We start from the raw sequence: 10,975 nt of genomic DNA on the forward strand, positions 1-10,975 counted from the left end.
TAGCCATATCACTTTATGAATTCTCCTAAAAGCTCAGGCCATACAATTTTGTACGCATGGGAATATCTTCTACGTCACAGAGGTTGAAATTTTGACCTAAGCTTCTTACTTCACAGAAGATATCCCACGGCATCTGGTCTACAAATTGATGTTTTTAAAGCCCCTACCCCCTAAACACATTAACTTTTAAAATCATAACTGAATCATTTCTTTGAGACATTTTCAGAGAAATGCTGATCCTAACAGAGTTGCTTTCGAAAATCTGGATATGATTTCCCTAACATCTTGAGGGCAAAATGCCAAATGCTCAGAACTATTAAAGATAACATAAATGACCAAGCAGATGTATAGAACATGTTATCAGCTTTGAAAGTCATCAACCAGAAAAGTTTCACAATTAACTCTTGCATTTCCTCAGCTAAGACTAAGAAATTAGTCCATGTCCAAGATTTAAACCTACCTGGACCAGCTTCTTCAATACATGTGATGATTCTTTGATTTAAAAAGTAATCACAGCAACGAGAGGAAAAGTGAAGAGTGAGCACAGAAGACTCTTAGGGCAGTGAAACTACTCTGTATGATACTGCAATGGTGGGTGCAGGTCATCACAAATTTGTCCGAACCCATAGAATGTACACCACCTAGAGTGAGCCTTAATGCAAACTATGAACTTTGGGTAATAAGGATGCTTCCATGTAGGTTCATCAATCACAGCAAATGTACCACTCTGGTGGGGGATGGTGAAAATGTGGGGGGCTGTGCATGTGTGAGGGCAGGAAGATACAGAAATATATCTCTGTACCTTCCTCTCCATTTTGCTATGAACCTGAAACTATTCTAAAAAAGCAAAGTCTATTAAAAAACAAAAAACATAATCATGGTGTTATTTGAAAGGAGAGAAGTTGGCGCTACCCCTGATGTGAAAGATATGCTGTGACCTCTACAAATAAGGTATGGTCACTCACCTACTGTGTGTTCTCACCTAGGTTTCTACCCATCTAGGTGGTGGGTACACTTTGTGAATATTTATCAAGCCATGTAATTATGCTGTGTATGCTTTTTGATGTGCAAATGTTTTAAATAAGAGATATTGATACGAAGCTCAGCAATTACTTTACTTCTCCAACACATTTAGTTTTACCAAGACATGATGTCTTAAAGGTTTATCCATCTGTTTAATTTAATAGATGGTTAAAAGAGGCTAGAGCTGTAAATGTTTTATGGACATATCAATATGAGAGATGTACTGAGTCCTGTATGCTTTGAATATATATCCAATTAATTCCAAGAAGTAATGATCTAGTTATGGCTCACTTAGGCATCTTATATTCTTTATCTCTCTTGTCCATCTTGAAACTACATGCTACTTAGTTTATCCTCTTACAGATAGTGGAAAAGAGAAGGAAAAATGAGATCAAAGTAATCTAATACTTTGCTACTATCATTGGTATGCCAAAAGTTTCTCATTGTAAAAAAAGGTAAAATTATATTTCCTAAAAGGAAATTTGGTGACTATCAATGGAATTCCATGATTCATTCTAATGCTCACTCATTTGCATGACACTTGATGGTATGGACTGAATGTTTTTGTGCCCCCAGTTCCAAATTCACATGTTGAAATTCTAACCCTTGAGGAGACCAGATGGTATTGGGAAGTGGGGCCTTTGAGGAGTGATCACATCACAAGGATGGAGTCTTCATGAATGGGATTGATGCCCTAGAAAGCTCACTAGCCCTCTTTTTTTTTTTTTGGATGCATACTATTTGCACATATTTATGGGGTATATGTGATATTTTGTCACATGCATATAATGTGTGATGATCAAGTCAGGGTATTTAGGTTATCTATTACCTCAAGTATTTAGCATCTATGTGTTGAGAACATTTCAGGCTCTCTCTTCTGTTTTGAAATATGCAATATATTATTGTTAACTATAATCACTCTCCTCTGCTATCAAACATTAGAAAGTATTCACTTTACCTAAGTGTATATTTGTACCCATTAACCAACCTCTCTTCATCCCCCAACCCCCACTCTTTCCTTCCCTTCCCAGACTCTGGTAAACCATAATTCTATCCTCTACTTCCATGAGATCAAATTTTTTAGCTCCTACATATAAGTGAGGACATGCAATATTTGTCTTTCTGTGCCTGGCTTATTTCACTTAATATAAAGACCTCCAGTTTATTTATGTTGCTGCAAATACATGACTTTATTCTTTTTATAGCCAAATAGTATTCCATTGTGTATATATGCCGTATTTTGTCTATCCATGCACTGATGGACACTTAGGGCAATTCCCTATCTTTGCTATTGCAAATAGTGCTGCAGTAACCATTGGAGGGGCAAGTATCCCTTTGATATATTGACTTCTTTTCCTTTGAATAAATACCCAGTAATTTTTGAGAAATCTCCATACTGTTTTCCATAGTTAGCCAGTCCCCTTTTCTGCCATGTGAGGATACAACAAAAAGTCAGCCAGTAAGACTCTGAATCTGCCTGCACATTAATCCTGGACTTTCCAGCCTGCCCAGCCATGAGAAATATGTTTCTGTTGTTTATAAGCCACAGAGTCTATGATATTTTTCTTTATCACAGCCTGAATGAAATAAGACATTTGAAAAGTAATCATAAATAAAATGATGACACTTGTATAAAATCTGTTAACTATGGTTTCATATTTGGACGCCCGGTCAGCTTCCTGCTCAGAGTGTTGTATCAAAAAATATCCCTGTTGCTTTGCTCATCTCATTTTACTCTAGGAAGGATGCGGTAGGGATAATCAATTCTTACCATGCTCTCTACTCACTTCCTGGGTACCTGCTATATCACCCCACATGCTTCTGTTGATTTTTATTAGTTAAGAAATCCACTAAGTATCAATCTGAATGACAGTATATATATTTTCTAACCAAGAAATGCAGTCTATGTGGAATTTAGGTCTATTTACAGTAAGTATAAATAAAACCTGCAAATCAGTTGAAATTTGTCAATGTGGGAGTACGTACATGAGTGTGAGAGAGAGACAGAGACAGAAACTTAGCAAGGCAAACAGAGAGACTGAGGGATGGAGAGACAGAGACAGAGAGAGAGAACAAGCACTGGAACCTTTTTATTATTAATAGATGTGTGGAAACTGACCACTCCACACAACTATTACACCCTACCAAATTTCCATTCAGAAGCTATCAACTTTATAACCATTTCCACTGATATCCAAAAAAAAACCAAATTATATACCTATAAAGCCTTTTATGGCTATAAAGCACTTTTACATATACTACTTCATTTGGTCACTACAGCCACCATCTTATCATGTAGGAGGTGGCTCATTGACCTATCAACTCCATGGGAAAGAACCTTTTCAGTAAGTGACTTTTAAGAAAAATTACCATGAGAAGCACTGAAAGTAGCACAGTCAAGAACACTGGAAATGTCAAAGAATTGTGTTCAGCTGAAAATGCGCAAAGGTGCAGAGAATCCTACTTAAACAATTTTATTTTATATTTTATCTGTTTTGTAAATTTTTCAAATCATTATTGGTACATTATAGCTGTATATATTTATAGGGTACTTGTGATGTTTGATACAGGCATACAATGTGCATTAATCAAATTGGGGTAATTGGAGTATCCATCACCTCTAGCATTATCATTTCTTTGTGTTAAGAAAATTCTAATTCCACACTTCTAATTATTTTAAAGTATACCAAAATTTATTGTTGACATTAGTCACTTGGTTGTGCTATCAAATGTTGTTCATTCTATCTAACTGTATAACTAGCAAATAAAATAGATCAAGATATTCAAATCAAACAGTTAGTTCAGGTTTTCAGAATATATTCCACAATTGGAAATATTTTTTCTCTTCCTTAAGATGTTCTATTAAGAACCTATGTTAATAGAGAGATGATAAGGTTGGTCTGAATGATCTAGATTGATTTTATTTGTACCATATTAACAGATGATTGATTCCTCCATTGTAGATTATTCTTCAAAGCAATAGCAAAAAATTATACTCTTAATTTTATATAGGTGGTTTTTAATATATATGAAAGTTCTATTTTAAAACATAATCCAAGTTTTTTCAGTTTTATGCAATATTATTTATCACAAAAATGTCATATACTGCATAAAAATTTAAATTGTGATGAATTACTTAAGAGATTAGCAGATTTCAAGTATTAATGGACTAAATTAAAGGTCATAACTTTGTCAACACAAAGTGCCTTTCACATATGTGATTAATAACAAAAGAGGCTATTTGAGACTAAAATTTTTTACTAGCTTCCTTGTGTTAGATTGTGATATCCATATCACAAACATGATAGATATTCTTAATCAGTAGTACTGGAGTTCTCATTAGGTACTCATTAAACTTCTGCACCTTAGGATAACCTTGAGAGGTGCATTAGACACTAATGAGTATATGCTTTCATTGTACGAGCATAATTCTTATTAATGATAATAGGATTTATATGCATGCAGCAAGTAGAGATAATATAGATAGACTATAAAAATAATAACAGTTATATTCATATCCCAATACCAAAATAAAGATATATTTGTTGATTTGTTCAAATAAAATTGTGTGTCACCCATGGGATAAAAATTAGTTGGAAAAACACCCTTTGGACATTTAAAAATTCTTAAAGGTTTGAAAATCATGAGTTAAAGTTAAAAAAATAAGTATCTGGACTTTTTAGAACAAGAAGAATTTTTTTTAGAACAAAGCAACAGTTTTGAATTCTGTAAGATGTTATAGTCAAATTCCCTAACTATTTCATTAGTGATACAGTTGATGAATAGATAAAACACTAATTTCCCCATGCTCATTCTGTTTTGTTTATTGTTACTGTTGGTTTTCTTATTTAAAATATTCCCATGGTCAAAAATGCCTTGCTGTGGATAAAGACATTATAAAGGTCAAACAAAACCTTGAGTCAGGGGCAGTCTGAGCCTGTATATTTACTTCCTTTGGATTTTCAACACAAGTCACCAAAGCATTTTAATAAATGACTATCCAAACTATTTTTCAAATTAATCTGCACTTGAGGTCCCTTAATGGACATACTCATGAATATTATTGTCTCCCAGGAATTTCTCTCTCCTTGTTGCCCAAATTGTCCTTATGTATTTAAATTCCAATTCTTCTTGAATCCTTTTTGGAGACAAGGAAAATAAGGTGACCGTTTTGGAATAGTAGAATCTTCCATCTGGTGAGATTATCTGTCTACCAAATATAATACAATAATAATTGTCTTCTTGCACACTGCTAGCGCTGAGAAACTCAGTAATATAAAAGGCAGCCCATTCCAACTGTTAAAACATTCTTACTTCTAATTAGCTGAAATCTACTCTGTGAGTAATTTCTGCCCAGAAAAGTGTAGCTCTGAAAGCTGAATGGAATAAGTTCAATTCCTCTTCTACATAACAGACCTCAAATACAGGAAGACTAGTTTCTGTGCTGATGTCTCTTTTTCCTACCGAACATTCACAGTACCTTCAACCATTGCTTATATAAGATAGGGTTCATTACCCACTGACCTCTCTGCATAGATGTCAGAGAGGCGCTCTCCTGCTTCAATAAAACACCTAGAATTAATCACAATCTTCCTGTTGTGAGTTTAGTAGTGCTGAGTGCAGAAAGCTTGTTATCTTCTGTGAACTGCATATCATTCTTCCATTAATGCAGCCTAGGGCTGCGTCAAATCTTTTGTCAGCCCTATCACCTTGGATAACCCTCCATTTCCATGGATGTATTACCAGGAGAGAATTGAGCGGAACTTTTAACAGACCACCGAATCTGACCCACTGAGCCCTTGATCAAATAGCAGTGCTTTTATAGCAGGCTATCTGGAAACCTATATCAATGAGTCATTAAAAACGCTGTTGTTTTTGAACCTCTAAAAATTGGGAGAGGGGTTTTCCAACATCCCTTCATTTATTCTCCTACTTGTGAATTCAGTACTTATTACTGAGCCACAACCATGTGTTCAGCTGGGACAGAGAAATGAAGAACAGACCCCTAAATTTTGGTTTCCAATTTTCTCACATAAGCAAATCAGCAAGAACACACTGGACATCAAGCACTGTGATGAAGGTTTGTGATAGTGAGGTGAGAGCAGAAAAGAGGAACAGTCAACTCCACCAAGGCCCGGTGAGGGGTCAGGGAGGTATAACGGGGAATCCCATTCTGAGCTGGGTCTTAAAGGAAAAGGGAGGATCCTCCAGGTTCCCTCTCTTCAGTGCCTAGAACAGCGCCTTTGTGCTGAAAATTAACGAATGAAAATTTAAAACCATACAAAGTTAAAAGTTGGATAGTTAATTGATGGGTCAGTTGATTAAAGAATTAATTAGAAATAAAGAATATTTCAGGCATGTGCCAGTCATGGAGATGAGAGATGAACATATCCATGGAGAGGTAAGTAGTTTGGTTAAACTGCAGGAGGAGGTCGAGGAACAGACATGAGACTAGAGAAGTAGGTAAGGAAGAAAGGAATGTGGAGAAAGAGTGACTAGATACAGAAGAACCAGCTAGTGCTGCTGTTGCAAAAGTCCACCGAGAAAGAAAAGGAGGGAAGGTGGAGACAGATTTGAGAGATACCAAGGACCATACAGATGTCAGAGGTAGGGACAGTGATCATAATTCCTTCCTTTCTTGCTCGGGTAACTGCAAGGAAGAAGATTGCAGTGACCAATCTTCAGACCAGAAGTAGGTCAGGTGGTAAAAGTAGGAAGGATGACAAACCCAGTTTGATTTGAATTAAATGTACGATGGAGTATTCACAAGAGATATCTGGGAGGTGGGAGCCACCCATTCCCATTCTCAGTTAGAACAGAGGTCTAACTGCTGATATCTGGGTTATCACAAGGCGTAAGTGACAGCTGATGCCCTGGATGTGAATGAGATTGCCCAGAGAATGTGCACAGTGTGGAGAGAAAAATACTAAACGCCAAGTCCTGGGCACCTAAGTATCTAAGGGGCTTCTGAAGGAAGAGAAGTCTACAAACCAGACTTCAAAGCTTCTGTAAGATGGGAGGAACTGAATATTTGTGTATGCTGAGTACCAAAAGCCAGCTGAGCAGATGTTGAAAACATAGGAAGGTCAGAATAATTAATGGATCAAAAGTTCTACTATCTTAAAGACTTTAATTATAAAATGTAAACGTTATTCCCAAAGCCTACATTTTTCTAAGAAGTCAGCTAAAAAGGCATTTTCTTAATTATTAATTGCTTTTCCTTAGGCGTTTTTCTCGTATTCGAGGTCTCCTTTCAGCTACTCCCTGATGCTATCATTTCTCTCTGAAATCTTCCAGAAAAGCTGAAGTAGAGGAGGAGACCAGGTCCAGATATGGGGCCTTGAGATAAAGATTAGATTTTATTCCTTGTGAAACAGGAAGCTCTGAACCATCAATACTCAGCAGCCCTGGACTGCAATGTCTAGATTTTACCAGTAGGTGCTGATGTCTAATGAGACACCTTCATTGAAGACCTCAGTTATGCAGAAAGCCAGGGACATGGACCATTCTGGATGGCTGATGGCTACCACGGAAAGCTACTGACCTGCTCCCTGCACCCCTTTATACAATTTTTAATGTATTTTCCCCTAAAAACCTGTCTGTAATGTCGCTATCTTTAGATCTGTTTCTTATTATGCTATATTGAGAAAATAGACACCATGAAAGATGTTCCCTCATTTTAACACCAGGTTTACCAGCCTCTCCATGTCTATGTCTATTCTCTGCCTTCCCTCCTTAGTTCCTGGATCATGTACCCCAGGTGGCATCAAAATCTACCCCTCCTTTGGTGGTCTGGACCCCACCGTCCCTCACCCTCACGAATACTCTGCTCAGCGACTGTGGGGAATTATCTTGTCTCCCATCTCTTCTGCATTTCTCATTCTTCCTCACTGCCAGAACTTTCCCTTTAAAGTACAGGTATGCTGTACATCTCCCCCTTAACAACTAACGGGTAAGTATCCTGACTACCCAGGTCTGTGTTTTTGCAGCATGACCTCAAGTAAGGCCCAACTGTCCCTGGTTCTCTACTTTCCCACCTCCCAACTCTACTACTGCTTCCAATTGGATTTCCGCTCCCTCCATAACTGAGCAAATCAAGACCACCAGTGAGCCCCAGGTGGGAAGACCCAGGGATCACTCTCCCACAGCCGTGAGATTCGACTTTCCACAAACACCTGATTCAGTTGGCTGCTCCGTGCTTCTTGGAACACTTTCTTCTATTGGTTTCTATGACAACACTCTCAGAAGTTCTCACTTACCTTAGGGAGAGCCCAGTCTCAGCTTCCCTTTGTTCATTTCTCCTCCTCCTATGATATCTCCACGTTGATATCTAATATAAATCTCACACTCCAAATTGCAAAACATAGTTTGTCATTTACATCCCACCTTCTTGCTGGGTCTTCCCTGGTTCAGTAAATGGCACCACCATCTGCCCACACAGTCACTCAACCCTGGAAATCGGCCAGGCACGGTGGCTCACACCTGTAATCCTAGCACTCTGGGAGGCCGAGGTGGGAAGATAGCTCCAGGTCAGGAGTTCGAAACCAGCCTGAGCAAGAGCGAGACCCCCGTCTCTACTAAAAAATAGAAAGAAATTATCTGGAAAACCAAAAATATATAGAAAAAATTAGCTGGGCATGGGGGTGCATACCTATAGTCCCAGCTACTCAAGAGGCAGAGGCAGAAGGATTCCTGAAGCCCAGGAGTTTGAGGTTGCTGTGAGCTAGGCTGACTCCATGACACTCAGAGTGAGGCTCTGTCTCAAAAAACAAAAAAGCCTGGGAATCTTCCCTACTGCCAAATCTCTTTCCCTCCACCCCTGACATGCAGTGTATCAGCAAATCCTGTCAATGCTACTTCTGAAATCTATCTGGACTTCACCCACTCCTCCCCATCTCTGCTGCTTCCCCTCTGGTCCCAGGGCCATCCTCACACACCTGGGCATCCCTGGCCACCTGACAAGCCTTTGCTTCTGCGTTTACTTCCCTAGAGTCCAGGGGAATCTTTCGACCTATTTCCAATTATTCAGTCTCCTGAATACAAGTTTCCAATGGCTTCCCACATCACACGGAATAAAATCCAAACTCCCTGTCATGCTCCCAAATCCAAGCCCAGCCTCCTCTTCTGCTTCAGCCTTTCCAAATCCCCTCTACTCACCATGCTTCCCTTTTGCCTCAGGGGCCCCTCTGTTCTTGCAATGGAAAAGCCCATTCGACCTCAGGGCCTGTGCACTACAGTCCCTCTGCCTGGAGCACCTTCCCCCAGTCCTCACAGAGCTGGCTGCTTCTCTTCACGCAGTCTCTCACTAAAGGGGACCACAGTTAACAGCCTTCCCTCTCCACCTTCCCTAAGATAGAATCCCCTACCCCAAGCCGCAAGCCAGGTCGCTATCACACTCTTCCATTTTCTTCATATCACTTTTCGCTATCTGAAATTAATCTTTCTTTAAAATTTATTTTTCACATCATCATATGTCTCCCTTTAGTACCTAGTATAATGAAATGTTCAATAAATAATAAATCAATGATAAACTGGGGATAAATGCTTCCTGACTATGATGTTGGGATTCCTGATAAATTGAAATAACATTTATGGAAATAACAATTTTCTCCCTTAAATGTTGAAACACTTGTAACCTGAAGCTCTCTTCACCAGCTAAGGTGTGTGCAAACATCTGATTTAAAAGTTGTAAAGTTGAACATGGAGCCTGAAGGAATTTGTTTTGACATGGAATCTATACAAGATGTGTAAAGACATTTACGTGTGACCTCTCCCAACGAAATTAAATAGTTCTTAGAAATTTTAAGCACTGTTGACTATTATTTTGTATTGAGAGGTTCACAAAGAACATTAAAACTACAGTCAAATTTCATTTTTAAACTAGTGAAACAATCTAATAGCAATCACTTAAGTATAACATTCCATGGGAGGCAGGAACAAAGAAAAGTTTTAAAACTTACAATTGCCCACTAATAAGCATTTAGTATTATGATTCCAGTATGCCTCCAGGCTCACAAACTGAGAAACAAAGGAGAAGAGCAGCAGAAGAGTTGAGAACAGTTCCTCATTGTCTTAGCAAAGTGGTCATGATGCTAGACAAATATCCTCACCACATGAAGGCTTCCTAAACTCTGGAGCCCCCCAAGGTTTGTTTGCAAGTCCCTCCCTGCTTATGTTCCCATGGTGATTAGAGCTCTTAGGTTAGAATAGGAGAATCTGTCTGCTTTGGTGGCTCAGGCCTGTAACCCTAAAACTCTGGGAGGCCAAGGCAGGAGAATTGCTTGAGGCCAGGAGTTCCAGACCAGCCTGAGTGAGACCTCATCTCTACAAAAAAAAGAAAAATTAGCTGGCTGTCCTGGCATGTGCCTGTAGTCCCAGCTACTGGGGATGCTGAGGCAGGAGGATCACTTGAGACCAGGAGTTTGAGGTTGCAGTGAACTATAATGACGCCACTGCACTCCAGCCTGGGCAACAGAATGTGATCTTGTCAAGGAAGGAAGGAAGGAAGGAAGGAAGGAAGGAAGGAAGGAAGGAAGGAAGGAAGGAAGGAAGGAAGGAAGGAAGGAAGGAAGGAAGGAAGGAAGGAAGGAAGGAAGGAAGGAAGGAAGGAAGGAAGGAAGGAAGGAAGGAAGGAAGGAAGGAAGGAAGGAAGGAAGGAAGGAAGGAAGGAAGGAAGGAAGGAAGGAAGGAAGGAAGGAAGGAAGGGAAGGAAGGAAGAGGGACCAAACACTTGCCTTAGGAGAGCGAGTTAGAGATGCCAGGTGGAGAGCCCAGGAGGCTCCGGGGGATGCTATGAGCTTTACAGAGGAAAAGGACTGGTCATAACCACTCAGGCCTCCAGCAAGAAAGGAAAAGGAGCTTGGGGACCCAATTTAGGGCTACCAAGCAGTATAAACTAGACTTGAAGGAAAAAGCGCTGTGTGGTTTCTCCACACTGCTGCACCAGTGTTAA

The 10,975-nt window shown here is 39.3% G+C and overlaps 1 pseudogene; it reads left to right on the forward strand.

Moving 5' to 3' along the window:
• Window positions 1-880: 880 nt before the first annotated feature.
• On the forward strand, window positions 881-993 carry LOC142875345 (uncharacterized; annotated as a pseudogene).
• Window positions 994-10,975: the final 9,982 nt, after the last annotated feature.

Source organism: Microcebus murinus, chromosome 13 (assembly GCF_040939455.1).
Source record: "Microcebus murinus isolate Inina chromosome 13, M.murinus_Inina_mat1.0, whole genome shotgun sequence".
NCBI lineage: Eukaryota > Metazoa > Chordata > Mammalia > Primates > Cheirogaleidae > Microcebus > Microcebus murinus.